General features: G+C 51.5%; 1 pseudogene; it reads left to right on the top strand.

Moving 5' to 3' along the window:
- Positions 1-27: 27 nt before the first annotated feature.
- LOC110138055 (elongation factor 1-beta-like) lies at positions 28-18,261 on the top strand (annotated as a pseudogene).
- Positions 18,262-19,013: the final 752 nt, after the last annotated feature.

Here is a 19,013-nt window from a genome sequence, read left to right as displayed (position 1 = left end):
TTTAGAATGGAAACAGTCATTTGGAAGATGTCGCTGCACGTTCCCCACATCCTGTTTGCTCTCCTGGGTAGGTGGATGTGTGAATGTGTGTATGTGTGTGTGGTGTGTGTTATATACAGGCTTGTACCCAGTCCATAAAGGGAATAGTATGACTACACAGTCACACTTATCCTTCTCACTTTTGACACCTTCAAATACAGGCAGAACCAAACAAATACACAATAAGCCAGGCATACCCTAGAGCAGGGGTCCCCAACCTCCGGGATCCAATACCTGATGACCTGAGGCAGAGCTGATGGAATAGTAATAGAAATAGTAATAAAAATAAAATGCACAATAAATGTAATGCACTTGAATCATCCCGAAACCATCCCCCCGACCTGGTTCATGGAAAAATTGTCTTCCACGAAAACAGTCCCTACTGCCAGAAAGGTTGGGGACCGCTGCCTTGTGGCATCTCTATAAGCATCATTTTGTGTATGCCATGGCTCAGTTAAATATTTAATATTTACAACAAACCTGCAGTTCACTCTCATGAAAAAACGGATTTGGAGAGGTTAAGGACATTGCTGAGGATTTCACAGTGAGAGAGCTGTGGAATCAGGATACAACTGCAGTGCTGACTATGAAACTCTTTGCACTGAACCAGCAGCTTCAGACTTTGTACCCAAGTGGGTTTAGATGCTGCGGATGGATAGACTAAGGGGAACTGTCCCGTCAGAATGTCTTGGCCAGTGTGTCTACATGGGTTGGGACCCTACTGGACACCATGCAATTGAAAGTACATGGGTCCTTCTTCCAAGAGCTGAGACACTGCTGAGTGCAGTAGTTTGACTCACTTGCTAAACATTACAGAGTGCCCACTGCACATTAGGTACTGTGGTCTCCTCTGGGCACTAAAAAGATGAGAGAGACCCTGGCCCTAGCCTCAAGGAGCTTCAGTCTAGTAGGAGATAGACAGATAAGCTAATTAAGATATGATGGACTCAGGATTTATTAATGCTATTGCAAAAGTTGGTATAGGCTAGATTATGCTGCAGTAACAAATTAACACAAAAATTTGGGGGGCTTAACACAACAAAAGCTTATTTTTCAATTATACTACATCTCCATCATGGGTTGACAAGGATCTCACATAAATTAGAATTTGACCAGAGAAGCAGAACCAATAATATATTAATAGCAAGGCATTTATTGTAAGGTGTTGACTTAACACAATCATGGTGGCAAGTTGGAAATTCTTAAGGCAGGCAGGAAGTCAAGATCACAAGTAGGCTGAAACTCTACCAGCATGAGCCCTACAGAATCTCTGAGCTCAGGAATGCGTCTTTTAAAGGGCTCAACTGATTAGGTCAGGCTCACCCTGGGTCATCTCCCTTTTGAGCTACTTAAAGTCATCTGATTAGGGACTTCAATCACATCCACAGAATTCCTTTGGAAGCAGAGTTTGATTAAATAACTAGGACTCCAGTTCAGTCTAACCAAGGTGAACCTCAGAAAGCATCACAGTGTTGCACATAATTAACCAGGCCCCCTAATGTCCCCGCCAGCCTCAGCAGGGGGAGAGCTGGCATGAACAGTCACACAGCTCAGGCCAAAAATGACACATATAACCTCTGCTCATGATCCTCTGGCCCCTCCTAACTGTGAGGGCAAGTCACCGACACTCCCTTGTGCCCATAAGGAGGGGGGAGCTGGAGGGGAACCCCCCCCAGGTGCTTTCTGAGCGTTCTGACCGGCTTTCACCCTGCCCTTCCCATAATCAGGGTGAAACTAACCCTCTGGCGAGATGAGGGCATGCAGAGAATGCCACGGGCCACAAAGTGTGTTGGGGGGAAGCCAGGACAGAGCTCACCTCCCCCTCACTCCCTCACCTCCGCCTGCTTCCCCAGACCTTCCCCGACAGAAGCCCTTCCAAGCTCACACAGCCTTGTTCACCTGGAGAATGTTTATAGGAAAGACACTGGGATGGAATGCTTTAGCCGGACATGGCTGACCTCACTCCAGCAGGACAGACATCCCAGGGCTAGGAGATCCTGAAGTTCAAAGAGGTTCGTGACCTTCCATATACCTTGTAATCTTGAAGCAGCATCTTTATTTTTAATATTTATCTATTTATTTATCTGGCTGCATCGGGTCTCAGTTGCAGCATATGGAATCTTCATTGTGGCACAGGGTCTCTAGTTGTGGTATGCTGGCTTAGTTGCTCCAAGGCACGTGAGATCTCAGTTCCCTGACCAGGGTTCGAACCCACGTCCCCTGCATTGAAAGGCAGATTCTTAACCACTGGGCCACCAGGGAAGTACCCTGAGGCAGCATCTTAACATCCACTCCTGACAAGAGGGGTAGACGTGCGCTGCACTTCTGTGTATTGCACTCAGGCAAAGCTTCCATCTGGGAAACTTACAAAAAACTAAGGATCAATTCAAAGTGATAAGAATCGATGGTCACTAACAAACACGTGCCATCAACCGGATGTCCTTTAAGTTCAGAGGAAAAAGGTCTGGACAACAGGGCCAGACCCGGCCTTCCTCCTTCTCGAACATTAATTGAGTGCTTGCTGTATGCCAGGCACTGTGCTAAGTACTTTCCATACCAGGTTTTACTTAATCCTAGCACCTCCTCTCTGCAGTAAATCTACTCTTAAACACATTTGCCCAACGTCACCAAGTCAGGAAGCAGAAAAGGCAAGACCCCCTACCAAGTCGATCTGATTCCAGGCACCTATGTTCCTGCCACCAGAGCTGTCCAGCCACAGGAGCCTGAGGCGTCTCCGGGGCCACCCAAGACCGCCGGCCTGGGCTGCATCAGCCTGGAAGGGAGCGTCTAAGTCCTCCAAAGGCGCCAGGTGGGCGGGGTCAGGATAGGGAGAGCCTTGCTGACCTCTGACCCTCTCCTCTGAAGACCAGTGGTGAACCGCTGAACCCCCTAGCCCCAGGCTGGATTCCCGATGTCACCTCTGAGCCTTGTGGAGTCTCCTGTGGGAACACTCCTTGAAAACCCACTATGGGTGCTAAATGCTGTCAGAGGACAGAAGACGTGTCAGACACACACGCCCAACCCTCGCACCAAACTGCTTGCGATCTGGTAGGAGAACCAGGACAAACACATATTAGTAGGGCTTCTCGGGTGGCCCAGTGGTTAAGAATCTGCCTTCCAGTGCATGCAATCCCTGATCAGGGAACGAAGATCCCACATGCCTCGGGGCAGCCAAGCCCAGTGGGCCACAACTAGAGAGAAGCCCCACACACCACAACCAAGAGCCCGTGCCTGTGTGCTGGGTCGTTTCAGTCTTATCTGACTCTCTGCATCCTCTGTGGATTGCAGCCCTCCAGGCTCCTCTGTCCATGGGATCCTCCAGGCAAGAATACTGCAGTGGGTTGCTATGCCCTCCTCCAGGGGCTCTTCCTGACCCAGGGATCGAACCCACGTCTCCTGCATCTCCTGCGTGGCCAGGTGGTTTCTTTGCCACTAGTGTCACCTGGGAAGCCCCCAGTTGAAGAGCCTGTACAGCCAAAATTTAAAAATTAAATTAAAATTAACTGAAAATAAACACACGCTAACAACAGGACATCAAGTCTGACATTAACAAACGAAGGGGAGCCGTGAAGACTGCGAGGCATTTGGAGCACTCTGGGGGGTCTGGGAGGACTCCCTTGTTCACTAAACCCCCCGGAAGGAGGAAGAAGGGGTCTTTCCAGGCCAGTGGGGCAGCCTCAACAAAGCCAAAGCCGGACTGTGCCAGGGGTACGGGGACGTCCTCCAGCCCACGCCAACCAGCTGCCATCTGTAAGGAACACAGAGGCACCTACGGACGTAACCCTCAGGAAGTCAGTGCTGGGGGCCACCCGCAAACCTCAGCTCGGGGCTCGGAGCTGAGACACGCCTCCCACGTGCTGGCTCACATCCCGGCATCACAGCCAGTCACCCCGGACTCTCCTGCTCCAGGCCCAGCTTCCTGGCTCCAATTACAGCCTCGGGGCCCGGAGCCCCCCAGAAGGGGCTGGGGAGCCTCTCAGTGTGCCCTCACAGGTGGGGGTCTCCATTGCCAACCCCCTTTCTTGAGACTCACCTGTCTCCCCCTTCTCTGGCGGTGCTGCAGGAGAGACCGCTCTTGGCAGCATCCTCCTTAGCACCCCCTTGCCCCTATAACCATGGCCCTCCCCCGCCCCCTCCCCAGTGCCATCCATCCCCCCAGCACTGCACGCACTCGCCCCCTCCCCCCCCACCTCCCATCCCTCCCCCACCCCTTCCCCTCCATTTGTTTCAATGAACAGCCCCTTTTATCTATTCTGTAGGTACAAATGAAGCTGTCAAATTTGATCAGGCGCTTGATATGACAGGCTGTGGGAGTCAGGACCCCTGCAACAGAGTGGGCCTTGTCCGTCACAGGCCGCCCGACACTTTCCATAATGCCCAGACTGATGGGATCCTGAGTAGGGCCCAGCACATTTTCAACTCTATTTTGGGTGAAAACCCTTCTTGAAAGATCTTGAAAGGAGCTGGCAGTTCAGCCGCCCGGATGATTAATGAGGGTTGGCTCCGCTGGATGGATTTCTCCGGGTGCCAACGGCGTCCTCCCAACAGGCCAGAGCCTGTGGCCATCCACTTCCCCCAGCACCGCCCCCTTCCCAGCAACACGCCCCCCCCCCAAAAAAAAAGCCTCTCCCCAAACCATCAGACACACACCTCCAACCACCACGGCTACCCTTCACCTCTGCCCACACCCACCTCTAGCTCTCCGCCGTTTCCCCTTTCTCTGATACCAAAGCAGCCCCGCATATGGACAAAGTTAGACATCACAGCTGGTGAGGCCCGGGGCGGGGTGCACAGGGCCTGCTGGGGAGCCCTGCAGGCTGCGGGGGGACGCAAATGGGCTGAAGAGGGGGGATGAGGAGGCGGCGACCCAGGCTGTCCTTGAGCACCATGTCACACGCCCCCATGGTCAGGGGTGGGCCTGTCCACTCTCCCCCTCCCCGTAGATCTCAGGAGCTCTGCGGATGGAACCACGGGGCATCCTACACCCCCAAGAGTGAAGCATCAAAGCCCTTATCTTCCTCTCATCCAGTGTTTCTCAGATGGGACCCTGGGAACAAGACAATTCCCGACTGGGAAGGCGTCTCCCATGTAGGGCAGAAAGGTTAGCATCCTCGGTCTCAAGACACTACCTGCTGGATTGGGAAAGTAGCATTTATATATACACACATGTTAATACTGCCACATATAAAATAGATCGCTGGTGGGAAGCCGGTGAGAAGCTGCAGTATGGAAGAGGAAATGGCAACCCACTCCAGTGTTCTTGCCTGGGAAATCCCATGGAGGAGCCTGGCGGGCTATAGTCCACGGGGTCGCAAAAGCGTCGGACACGACTTAGTCACTCAGTAACAACAAAAAGCTGTTGCAGAGCGTGGGGCACTCAGCTCAGTGCTCTGTGATGACCTAGGGGGTGGGGGGTGTGGAAGGAGGCTCAGGAGAGAAGGGATTTATGTGGACTTATAGCTGATTCATGCTACCGTGCAGAAGAAACTAACACAACCTTGTAAAGCAACTACACTCCAATTAAAAACAAGTTTTAAAAACTGACACTACTTGCTGGCATCCCCCACCCCACGCCCACCAATCATGGAGACATAATACAATCCCAGCGCCCCTGGGGTGGTACCAGCCCTGGCTGAGGACCACCTTTGGGGTCAAGGGTCTCCTCTCCATCTTGCATGAATTGAGGGCTTCACCCACTGCCCTGCCTTCCTCAGCTCTCATACCATCAAGCCGGCACAGCAGGGAGACCCCTTGAAAGTGGGGAAAGAGGAAGTGGGTGTGCCCCCACCCACCCACGACACTAACACCCCCCAGCCCCCGCTGCTCCCCTCAGGCCAGCCTGGCTCTGAACTCTGTTTTCTTCCCTTCTCTTCTCTTCTCCCATCTCCCCAGCACACTGTGGCTCGTCCACAGGTACGGCAAAAGAATGGTCCCCAAAACTTCTTTGGGGTTTCCAAGCTCAGAAGCCTGTAAGAACAGGCTGGTGGAGGGCAGTTGGGATCAGGAACGGGCTGTTTGGTTCTTTCTGGAACTTCCATAGCTATCTTTTTCAAGCCACGCTCCCAGGTCTGGGGACTCCATCTAAGGAGAAGCTAGTCTCTGAAACCAGGGCCATCTCCCAGCGTCTCTTATTGGACAAACTAAGCATCTTCCATGGGGTCAGATCATGAGCGGCTGTGGGGGGGCTCCCCAAGAATGCCAAGTCATGCCTACCCTCCTCACGCCTCATTTCTTTATTAAAATATAGTTGATTTACAATGCAGTGTTAGTTTCAGTTATGGAGCAAAGTGCCTCAGTTACGTACACATACTCCTTTTCAGATTTTTTCATCATAGGTTATTCAGTTCATTTCAGTCCAGTCGCTCAGTCGTATCTCTTTGCAACCCCATGGACTGCAACACGCCAGGCCTCCCTGTCCATCGCCAACTCCTGGAGTTTACTCAAACTCATGTCCATTGAGTCAGTAATGCCATCCAGCCATCTCATCCTCTGTTGTCCCCTTCTCCTCCTACCTTCAATCTTTCCCAGCATCAGGGTCTTTTCCAATGAGTCATTTCTTCACATCAGGTGGCCAAAGTATTGGAGTTTCAGCTTCAACATCAGTCCTTCCAAGATACTAAATATAGTTCCCCATGCTATACAGTAGGACCTCACTGTTAAGCTATTTTATATACAGTGGTGTGTATATGTTAATCCCAGATTTCTAACTTATCCTTCCTCCACTTCCCTTTTAGTAGCCATAAGTTCGTTGTTTATGTCTGCAAGAGTCATTTCTATTTTGTAAATAAGTTGACTTGTATTTTTTTTTTAGATTGCACATATGTGGTGTCATATGATAGCTGTCTTTCTCTGACTTACTTCACTCAGTATGATCATGTCCAGGATCATGTCCAGGTCCACCTACCCCTCAGCCACTGGGTGGAGAAAGAAATGGCAACCCACTCCAGTATTCTTGCCTGGAGAATCCCATGGACAGAGGAGCCTGGTAGGCTACAGTCCACGGGGTCACAAAGAGTCGGACACAAATGAAGTGACTTAACAGCAGCAGTAGCAGGCCACTGGCTAAAGGCCCAACCAGCTCTGAGACCATCCAGGTGCTGGACGGACCCAAGGCATTCATTCCACATCACCTCCTGAGCACCTAAGACATACCTGGCATGGGGCTAACTAGGAGTATACAGCTGTGAGCAAAACGACACTCAGCGCCTGCCTTCATGGTGCTTACAAACTAATGCAGGGGAAAAACTAAACAAAATCAGCATGTAATTATAAACTGAGGGGCTTCCTTAGTGGTCCAGTGGTTAAGAAGCCAACTTGCAAAAAAAAAAAAAAAAGAAGAAGCCACCTTGCAATGCAATGCAATCCCTGGTCCGGGAAGATCCCGCATGCCAGCTGCTCTACGGCCCACGCACCATGACTCCCGAAGCCTGCACACTCGAAAGTCTGCAACGAGAAGGTCCTGCAGGCAGAAGCCTGAGCACCGCACCTGGAGAGGAGCCCCCGCTCTCCTCAACTAAAGAAAGCCCAAGTGCAGCAACAGGGCCCACTACAGTCGAACAAATAAACCTCTGAAAAAATAATTACAAACTGCGGCAGCAGCAATGACAAACTTTCACGGTGCGTACAAAGAGCGGGTAACAAGGAATCCTCGTCTAGAACCAAGGTGGTCGGGGAGAGTCTCTGGGAACGTGACCTTGCGGCTCAGCCGTGAAGGCTGAGCGCAGTCAGGCAGGGAGGCAGGGAGAGTGTCTCGGGCTCAGAAGTCCACACCCGATCAGCAGCCAGTCTTCCCCTGCCGTGCAGACACCATCCCCTGTAGCTGGGCCCCCACGGAAGGACAAAAATGCAGCCCGGGCCCTGGAAGAACCAGGAGGGGATGAATTGGGAGAAGAAGGGAGGGATGCTGAGGGTAAGAGACCAGACCACTCAGTCACCCCATGCCCAGGGCCCGAGGCAGGAGGGAGGCAGGGCTGCAAACCTGCGCAAGCCAGAGGGAGACAGAGGTAGAGCTGGCGCTGCCAAGACCTCTCAGAGTCACGGGGACACCCCGGGACAGGGCTTCGAGGTTTTTCTAGCTCCCAGAGCTGTGGCATGGACAGCTGCTGATAGAGACCAAAATTCAACTGGTGATCACTCAAGTCAATCTATAATTACATGGTTCTTGCCTGGAATGTAAAGCTCGAGGGGGAACTCAGCCTTCTCTCTTTCTGAAAGATATATTTTTGATGAAATAAGTAGCGGTGTGTTTCTTACTCTTGGAAACCCATGGGTCTTATCTACCTAAGGCCAAACCTTTAATCTGGCTTTCAAGTCTGCCACAAAACGGCCCACACAGACCAGTCCAACCAGATCTTCCTTCTTCCCTTCCCCACGAGTTCGATGGTCCTTTGACCCCAGCCACTTGTAGGTTTCCCTCGCTCTGAATCCCTCGAGCCCCTTGATGTTAACCTCTTTCTAGCTCTTCTCTATAAAAGGACCCCTCATCACCCTCCATACATGCTAAGTCATGCTAAGTTGCTGCAGTCACGTCCAACTCTTTGCAACTCCCACCAGGCTCCTCTGTCCACGGGAATCTCCAGGCAAGAATACTGCAGTGGATTGCCATGCCCTCCTCCAGGGGCTCTTCCTGACCCAGAGATCCAACCTGCGTCTCAGGTCTCCTGAATTGGCAGGTGGTTACTTTCCTGGTGGTTCAGACGGTAAAGCGTCTCCTTGCAATGCAGGAGACCCAGGTTCGACTCCTGGCTTGGGAAGATCTCCTGGAGAAGGAAATGGCAACCTACTCTAGTACTCTAGCCTGGAAAACCCCATGGACAGAGGAGCCTGGTAGGCTACAGTCCACTGGGTTGCAAAGAGTCAGACACGACTGAGCGACTTCACTTTCACTTTCTTTACCACTAGCGCCACCTGGGAGGCCCTCCACCAGCCCATAAATTCCTTAAAGGCAAGAAGGCTCTTTCCTTCATCTTTGTGCTCCCTGAGTGCCTGGGACAGCTCCAGGTATGTGGCAGACAGTCAGTGAAAGTTTGCTAAATTCTATTTAATTGGAAAACAGCAAAAGGGTTTAAGTGTTGGTCAGCGTCCACGAATTGAAATCCTCAGTTGGGTGAGAGAGGAGACCCAGGGATGAAACTCGGAGGAGGGACCACAGACAGGGCCAGCAGGGAAGAAAGAAAGAAGGCACAGCCCGCACTGATGCGTGAAGTCTTTCCTTCTCGTCAGCACAGAGCAGGAGCGGTGGTCCTAGGGACAAGGCGGTCGCCCTGGGGATCCTGGTTGGAGTGGTGAACCCTCAGGGCAGGCAGAGGAGACCCACATGGGGACAAGGCCGTCATTGACCTGCTTCTACTACCAGCTCACCACGGTGGCTGAAATTCCCCCAACTCAACTCATTCCTTGGAGTTAAGGAACAAAATCCTGAAAAGCCATCATTAGATGTGTTTGTGAAAGGGGTCCAGAGGGAAGGCATCAGTGCTCACCTGTTGGGGAGCAGCCCCCACCTGGCAGAGAGCAGGGGCTGCTGAGAACAAGATGTCTGATGGGAAAGTTCTGGAATATGACCATTTTCCCAGATGCTCGTGTCCGAGGAGGAGCCGGCAGGCTTGCAGCATGCTCACCAAGAATGCAGAGGTAGAGACTCCCTGACAGAGAACAAGCCTGGGGCCACACAGACTCTGTCTCTGAGCGCCATCTCACCCACTCAGAGCCGCCACCCCGAGGGAGGGACCTGGGTCCGTGTTCATCGCTGCCGCCCCAGGGTCCAGTCCATGCCTGACTCATCACAGGCACCCAGTGGATATTTCCAGAACAAACAAATGGATGAATAAGACTGCAGAGAGGTGCTGAGATTGGACCCCAAGGAGAAACAGTCGTCCGTCTCAATTATGCAAAGGGACCCAGAAGACCCATGGAAATTCAGGCCCACGTGGCTGGAAGCGATCCCCCAAATTCGTCAAGTGGCCCTCCCTCCCATCTACCAGACACGGGTCCACACCTGAGGACGCACTTGACGAACTGACTCCACCAGCTTTTGGAACAGAACCGAGCTCCCTGCTGTCTTTCAGAATTTCTTCAGGGAGAAAAAGAATTTTCCTGGCCACGGGGCCAAAATAGAAAAACAAGGCTACATAAAACAGGCCTAAGAGGGAAAGGGTAGGCCAAAAACAATATGCTCCTCTTTCCCCTGCTTTTTTAGGACCTGGGCTCCTTTCCGCAGCTGGAGGAGGAGAAGGAGGGGAAGGGGAAGAAGGGGAGGAGAGAGGCTCAGCCTAAGGACCCCCGCCCCCTCGCCAGGACAGGGGCCCTCGCAGGCAGAGAGGCAAAGAAAAGTTTTCCGAGACTGATTACCGAGAGGGTAACTGGGTCCATGGAGCACATGTGAACAGGCACCTCGTTTCCAATTCAGGACTGTCAGATGGTGATTAATGACTAACAGCCACAGAGCGGCCTTGATTGCCAAGTGCCGTATTGTTAATGCTGACATTTAATGATGCCGGACACGACTCCGGCACAATTCCACACCGTCATCCGCAAATAGCGCTCGACGGACTTAATTGGTTAAGTGTTTGTGAGTGAGTGTGTGTGAGTGTGTGTGTGTGTGAGTGTGTGAAAATGAGAGGGAGGTATAAAAGGCAGAAGAAAGAGGTGAGATGTCTGTGTGATTTCGCCCTACACTCACGACTGTGTTTTCACAGGCGTCACCCAGTTTCTGCAGGAGTCAGAGAGTGTCCGAAGGACTGTGTCTGCAGACCCACAGTATCACCTCAGCCCTGACCACGGAAAGGTCTCGAATGCAGCAAGACGCCCCCAGCCCGCCCTCCCCACCGGCCCCTCCTTCTGACCCCTGCTGCGGTCACCGCCACCACCAACACCGTCTCTCAGGGACAGCTGGGAACGGGCGTGTTTGTGCAGTTAAAACACACGAAAGCGCGTTGAAAGAAGAAGTTGTCTGGAAGTGGGCCTGGATCCAGGGCTCCCGAGAAGCCACTTTTTCACTGGACTCAGATCAATGGTCCCTTGGCCGCCTGACTGGGCTGGCCCAGCTCTGCCAAGAGGGAACTCTTACCCCCATTCCGGAACTCAGCCCTCTCTTAGGAGAGGAACAGACTCCATCCTATTGTTCCAGAAACAGAGTCCTGGGCAACAGAGACAGAGAGATGGCGCCCACCAAGGATCCTTGGGGCCAATTGAGCAAGGTGACAAAGGGCACAGGAGAGAAGAGCCAGGCTCCAAGAGGGCAGATCAAGTCAGGGCTTCTATACTCACGGAATCCTGGCTCTACCGAGACAGAGGGAGGCAGCGGGGAGGGGAAACCCAGGTAGCTGCAATCGAGTTGGGGAAATAGCAAGTATAGGAGAACTGTGGACCATGGATGCTGAGGCCAAAGGAGCAGCACAGATGCTCAGGGCCACCAGCCTTCACAGGAGAGGTCGGTTCAGAGGAAGGGCTGGAAATGTCTAGAAAAGGCGGAGAGTGTGCCGAGTACTCTGAAAGATGGCAGCCCTCACGTAGAAAGAGCTGGAAAGGCTGTTCTCCAGGCGAGGGTTTTAAAATGTTGGACTCACATGAATTCCCTTTGAAAGGCTTGCTCCTCAGAATGTGGGCCCTGGGGCTGCCCTAGTGGTCCCGTGGTTAAGATTTCACCTTCCACGCAGGGGGTGCAGGTGTGATTCCTGGTCGGGAACCTAAGGTCCCACATGCCTCGGGGCCAGAAAATCCAGAGTATGTGCCCAGTAGTGGGACTGCAGAAGACACGTGCACCCCAGTGTTCACTGCAGCACTATTTACAATAGCAAGGACAAGGAAGCAATCTAGATGTCCATCATGACAGATGAACGGGTAAAGAAGATATGGTACGTGTATACAGTGGAATATTACACAGTCATAAAAAGGAATGCATTTGAGTCAGTTCTAATGAGGTGGACGAACCTAGAGCCTATTATAGAGAGTGAAGTAAGTCAGAAAGAGGATAATAAATATTTTTTGTATATTAATTAATACATTATTTATTAGCTGATAAGTATTAATTGTACATTAATGTATATATATGGAATCTAGAAAGACAATTGATTAAACTATTTTCAGGGCAGCAACAAGTCCCCTGGCAGGGCTGTTGATGGGGCTGCTGCTCATAAAAGACCCGGGTTCCCACCTCACCCCCGTCTCACTCCCCATGGCACAGTGAACCACGGCCAGAACACTGCAGAGAATCACCAGCATAGGTCCTGCTGCTTTTTTTCCATTTGGAGCAGGGACCCGACCAGACAGCTGGACAGACTCAGTCTTCAGGCTTTGCTCCAATGGGAAGGCCCCTGCTGGGTGGCTTTGCAAGGCTCACCTCCAGTTGATCCCTGCTATGAGCTGAAGCGTGTGGGTCACAGGACTAGGTGAATCTCTCCCTTGGGTGTCCCTGGTTGAGGGTCTTTGTTCCAGCCCAGTGGTTGGGACTGAAACACCCCATGTGAAAAACCCCATTTATCACTGAGGCCTGCGCCATGTCATCACCGCCCAGCTGGCCTTCGTTCAGTCTGGCACTCCTGAACTCTCCAACCCCCTTCAGCTGCAGAAGGGTCAGCCTCAGAAAATAATAATCAAAAGCTAATATTCTTGTGACTCTGGACCTAGGGGTCCCCCTGCTGTGACCCCTCTCCCCTTCCACACCCCTCAGATGAACCAGTACATCTTCCCCGCCTGGACCCTCCTCTGTGAAATGACAAACTGTTATGCACTTTTCCCCCTAGCTGCCTGTTCTTTCTCCTCCTGCCAAATCAAGCTTTTCTCCCAGCTTTATCCAGCCTCCTCTCACTGTGAACTTTAGGAAAGAACTGGGAGCCCAGAGACCTGGTTCCAGCCCCTCCTGCTCCCGGGGTGACCCAGGGTGACGCACTTCACATACCTGGGCCTCGGGTTTCCCGCTCACAGAGGGAATGGTCTGGATAAGATGGGTTCTTTCCAGCTGGGACACTGTGATCTTGTTTCAGAGGATCGTTACAGGGATAACGAACATCGTGTTATTGAGGGATTTACAATGATACACGCACATTTGGCAATAAGGAGTCTCCTTCCTGGAATCGCCCACAAGCGTCTCTTTGTAAATGTCCTTATTGCCTTCATGGTTCCTGGTTTCCTAGGCAGATTGGGAGCAATACGGGGACAAAGTTGACGGTTTCTATTTCTTTGGTATTCTTTCTTGGTGACTAATACTCAGAGAAACCGGTCAGCAATGTTGCTGACTGGGTGACAGACTGATTAACACCTTGGCTGCATGTTCGTTTAAATGGACTTGTAAGAAACTGAACAGAAAGTGGTCACCTTGGCCTCTCGTTGGTGGGTGGGAGGGGAGGGCAGGGAAGGCGGGGTGGAGGTAAAGAACTTCTTTTAAATATGCAGGTCTCACTTCTCTTTAAGGGAAAAAAAAAATACATTGCCCAGTTGAAACTAGCTGGATTTGGAAATTCAAATGGAATTTTTAATACTGCCTTGCAAATGAGCACATACCAGCATGCCCAAGGCTTAATTCCATTCCCCAAGTGCTTACTGAGTGTACTGCGTGCTGAGTGCCAAGCCCCTGCTCAGTAGAAGGGGGGAGTACAGAGGAAGAAATACTATAAAGTAGCAGAATTTTTTTTAACAGACTTAACAGGGCTTAGACATCAAAATACTGTCCAACTCAAAATGGATACTTTGGAATGACATACATTTTATTCTATTCTCTTACCTTGCTCGAAATGCTGTGAACCTCTTTTAAAATCACCTTCAAAGCCCATCACATATCTTACTGGCAATGACAAAGTTGTGGGTGTTGATTAGGGGAGACAAATGTCCCTTTCGGGGTTAGAGGCGCTGCACTGTGCCGCATGTGGGATCTTAGCTGCCCAACCATTGATCGAATCTGTGCCCCCTGCAGGGGAAGCTCAGAGTCTTAACCACTGGACCGCCAGGCAATTCCAAGGGAGAGAATTGTCTCTTGAAGCCAAGCTGGATGGTCAGGCTTATTCAGTCCAGGTCAAGAATCTAAATAATGTTGTTGTGTTAGTCGCTCAGTCCTGTCCAACTCTTTGCGACCCCATGGACTGGAGCCCAGCAGGCTCTCCTGTCCACAGGATTCTCCAGGCAAGAATACTGGAGTGGGTTGCCATGCCCTTCTCCAGGGGATCTTCCCAACCCAGGGATTGAGCCCAGGCCTTCTGCACTGCAGGCAGATTCTTTACTGTTTGAACTACCCGGGAAGCCCAATCAAAATAATGGGCATCTTCTAATGATACTCTTGATCACACATACTATAATGCCCTGCCTTCCCACGTGAATGCTTTGAAGGTCCTCTTTCACTGACTTGAGTGGACTCGGCTGTGTCTGGAAACACTGATCTCATGATGGACTTCCTGGCTATACCTTTGCCGACGCTCTATCCCCAAACCCCATTGTCTATTTCAATCCAGCAGCCCAAGATGTCTTTTAAAAACATCATTTAGACCATGTCCCTCATCTGCCTGAAACCTTGCAAGGGCCCAAGCCCACAGGGTGGCTTCTGAGACACAGCATGGTCCAGATCCCTGCTGTCTCTCTGCCCTCCTCTCCCATCATTGTCTCCTCCATCACTGGGCCTCATCCACACGGCCTCTGTGCTTGTCCTCAAGAGGCCAGGCCTACTGCAACACAGAAATCTTCTTGCTGTCTAGAGCTCTTTTTCCTCCCAGAGATCCACTTGGGTACACCCCCCCATTTCCTTCAAGTCTTTGGTGACTATTTACCTTCTCAATGAGACTTTGTCAGATCTTGCATTTAACACCTTCCATTTAAGAACTTTACACACAAACACACACTCACCTACTCCCTCCTGATTCCTCTTGCCCTGTTCTTCTTTTTCTTTTTTTTCCCTGGTACTTATACTTTTCACTAGACTATGTAACTTACCTATATATATTATTCATAGTGTTTATTGGTGTCTGTATCACCCCTGCCTAGAATCTCGGCTCAAATGAGTTAGATCCTCTGTTTGGGATTAGTTGAATCCCAAAAGCCTAGAACTGGCACAGAAGTGGCAATCAATAAGTAATATGTTGAACTGAATTGAAGTCCCAACTTACATATAGTCCCAGGTCCCTGTTGCTTACAGATCTGTTGGCGGGGTCTGGAGACACACACACGAACTGACCGAACATCCTTTTTCTTCTTAGCACTTGGTGCTGACCGCCTGAGCTCCTCTTTTCCTCCACTGCTGCCCAGGCCTCCGTCAGCCCATGCCTTGGATTTTGGAAACCTGAGACGCCCCATCGGCCTCCAGGTGCTCAATGACTTACTCAGCAGACAAAATCTACATCAAGAGATATATACCATCACAAGCCAACGCGGCAGTATTTGAAGCCGTCTCGGGCCCATCACCTGCTAGCTTGTGCCATGATCTATGGTGGTACAATCACATCAAATTTTACGAAAAGGAAAAGGTCAGCCTGCCAGGAGTGAAGAAAGCTTTGGGCAAGTAAGGCCCTGCTGGTGTGGAAGACACCACAGAAAGTGGAGCTCCAGATAGTAAAGATAGTGATGACAGTGATCTCTTTGGGTCTGATGAGGGAGGGGAAAGTGAAGAAGATAAAAAGCTAAGAGAAGAATGCCTTGCACAGCACGATCAAAGAAAGCCAAAAACCCAGCCCTTGTTGCCAAGTCTTCCCTCTTACTAGACGTGAGATCTTGGAGTGATGACACAGATACAACGAAACTAGAGGAGTGTGTCAGAAGCACGCGGCAGATGGCCTGGTATGGGGCTCTTCTAAACTAGTTCTGGTGGGGTACGGAATTTAAAAAACTTCAAATACAGTGGGTAGCGGAAGACGACAAATTTGAAAGAGATATCCTAGGGGAGAAGATCACTGCTTTTGACAAGTACAGGCCGTCTATGGATGTGGCTGCGTCCAACAAGATCTAAAATCCATCGTGGATCAGTGCCCTTAAATAAAAGCCTGAAAGACAAGAAAGGAAGAAAGAGAAAATGACCAAACAGTACAAAACAACTCCTGATGAGGTGGACTCCAGGGTGAAGCTCCAGGAAGCCTGGTGGGGATGAGTGCAAGGTTGAAGGAGGGGGACGGGCTGAACTTTCGGTCTAGTCAAGCAAACCTTCTCCGTGTCCCCAGCACATGCCCGGATCATTTCAGCCTCTACTCATTCGCTCATGTCATCCCTCTGCCTGAAGTCCTCTATCCTCCTTGCCTCCGTCTCCAAACCCCAACACCCATGGACGCTCAGCCCAGCCCTTTCCTCAACACAAGTTCCCGTGACTGCGCCAGCCCTCCCTGACTTCTCCCTCTGAGCTCCGATTGCACCTACTTCTGTTATTAGACCATTTAGTCGTCACAGAGAAACATTATGAGCACCTAACGTGTATTATTTCCCCAGCTCAAGACCACATCTTTTGCTTCTTTCCTCTCTCGAATAAGATTGTACTTCACAGTAGAAGCGGTCGGTCACAGCTGGTCGGTCAACAGGCAGACAGAAAAGAGGAGGCATTCCAGGCGGAGGAAACTCAAAAGCAAAGACATAATGATGGGAACCGATGTGATGAGTGTAAAGACGTTACACCCACAGTTCTCAGCCCCACCGGAGACTTTAATCACCTGAAGGTATTTCCATGGGGGGACCCCATCTCAGACCAGTGTTATCAATAAGACTATCAGAGAGGACTTCCCTGGTGGTCCAGTGGTTAAGAACCCACCTGCCAATGCAGGGGACACGGGTTTGATCCCCAGTCTGGGAAGATCCCACATGCCGCGAGGCAACTAAGCTCGTATGCGCTGCAATGACTAAGCCCACACGCCACAGCTACTAAGTCTCAGCACCTAGAGCCTCTGATCTGCAGCAAGAGAAGCCTCCGCAATGAGAAGCCCTCACATCACAGCGAAGAGTAGCCCCACTCGCCACCACTAGAGAAAGGCTGCAAGCAGCAACAAAGAGGATCCAGTGCAGCCAAAAATAAACAAACAAAAAAGATTTTAATGTCACTTGTTCAGGGAAAAAAAGAGTTATCAGGGAATGTGGCTTAGGCATCACTACTTTTTAAAGGGTCCCCCAGTGATTCTAATGTGGAGGTAGAATGAAGAACAATCACAGTATTAGGAAAAAAACAGAAGGAAATAAAAGAAAGAGGAATGTAAAGAAAACTATGAAACAGACCTTAAAAACTGCTCTTTTCCACTTTGTTCCATTTGGTAGTTGGTCATGGGAATTCATCTCTGTCACAGTAGTCTGGACGGATCAGCTGGGGACAGACGCTGCTGTTCTCTGCTGTGGGGAGAACAGACGGTACCAGCTAATGTGGGCCAGGCCAAGTCAATCTTTGCCCATGGGATTCCGAAAAGCATGAGGAAACTAGAGGATCAGTTCAGATCACTTGGAATTTTATAATTTCTCCCCATCCTAGGTTTTAGCATTCAGTTTCCTCTCTCTTGTACCGCCCCTCCTAACAGCCAAAAGAAGTATGCAAATTAGAGTCAGGCTACCATTTCAGAAAGTCCTGGCTAATTCTCTGCACCCTTCTCCCTCTGCTGCTGTTCCCTTGCTAAGTCAGCTAAGTCACGGGGAACTCTTTGCCACCCCATGGACTACAGCCCACCAGGCTCCTCTGCCCATAGGACTTCCCAAGCAAGAATATCAGCGTGGGTGGCCATTTCCTGCCCCAGAGGATCTTCCCCACCCAGGGATCGAACCTGCGTTTCCTGCTTGGCAGGGGGAGTTATCACCACTGAGCTAGCAGGGAAGCCCTCCTCTTCCTCTGGAAGGAGGCAGAAACGCAGCAAAAGTTGCACCGCCTGGCTCTAAAACGTCACGTGGCTCAAGCGCATGAGGAGCAGGCCAGAGCTTTGCAGAGCTGGCGCTGCAGCCTGGCCTAGCCCATCACCTCGTCCCGAGCTGATCACTGCCGGTCCACTCCGCGGACCAGGAGCCTCAGCTGCACTTCCCGCAAGCTGCCTTCAGGGGGCGCCGGGACAGACCCACGCACAAGCCATCACTGTCAACCAAGTTGCCTGTCGCCAAATGCCTCGGTTCAGGACAAGGCTTAACCATACAAGTGCCTCTGGGAAAGGACACGGGTCTAACATTTAGAGCAGGGCGTAAAGGATTGAAATGAAAGCTTTTCCCGAGCGGAGATCTGCCTGGGGGTGTTGGGATCGGAGGCTAAGGGGTGGGAAGACTAGAAAAGGAAGAGAAGGGAAAATAATGTTGGCACCTGGCGGCTGCGGGAGGGAGAGAAAGAGGGGATGCCAGGGAGAGCAAGGGGGTGTGGAAAGACGAGGCTGGAGCGCTGATGACAAGCTTTCCCCAACCCCACGCTCCTGCTGGCCAAGTTTCAGCCGGGATCCCAGGGGGCCGACCGGGGAGGGGTAGGGGGGTGGCGCCTCCCTGCACCTCCTCGCTTCCCGGTCCCGGAGCAGGAATCTGCTCTGGCCGACCTGTGGCCTGTCCACTCGGAACCCGGCCCCTGGAAAAGCGGAGGGGGATGGACCGGCCCCCAGCAGCGAACCCCATATATACCGAGAGGTAACCTGAAACCCCAGAGCTGGGCCATGGGGGGAGGAGGATGGAGGGGGGGGCGGGATGAGGTTTTTCCACTTCCATTCGCAACTGTCAGGCGGGTGATTAATGACCAACAGGTTTGGAATCGCCTTTATTGCCAGATCAGTATTGTTGCCCGTGACAGCTAATGAGGTTGGACAGGCTTCTCCACACTGAGCTTTATGGGGCCCCGGCTCCCTCCCCTGCGGAGCTCACAAGCCCTGCCAGCTTTTGTGCTCTGGAATGTTCCAGCCCCACCACCCCCACTTCATTCTTCCAACACCCCCTCCCCCCTGCAAGTATCCTGAACCACCATCTCACCCAGAATCTGCCCCACCGCAAAATGGGGACCAGGGGGTTCCCATCCCAGCCTGCTCAGGGAGACCCAGCTGTTACACCCACTCCCCCAGGATCCCTCTCCCCACCCC

The sequence above is a fragment of the Odocoileus virginianus genome, chromosome 32, assembly GCF_023699985.2.
Source record: "Odocoileus virginianus isolate 20LAN1187 ecotype Illinois chromosome 32, Ovbor_1.2, whole genome shotgun sequence".
Lineage (NCBI taxonomy): Eukaryota > Metazoa > Chordata > Mammalia > Artiodactyla > Cervidae > Odocoileus > Odocoileus virginianus.
The sequence above is the reverse complement of the archived record's forward strand: the minus strand, read 5'-3'. Positions and strand labels throughout refer to the sequence as shown.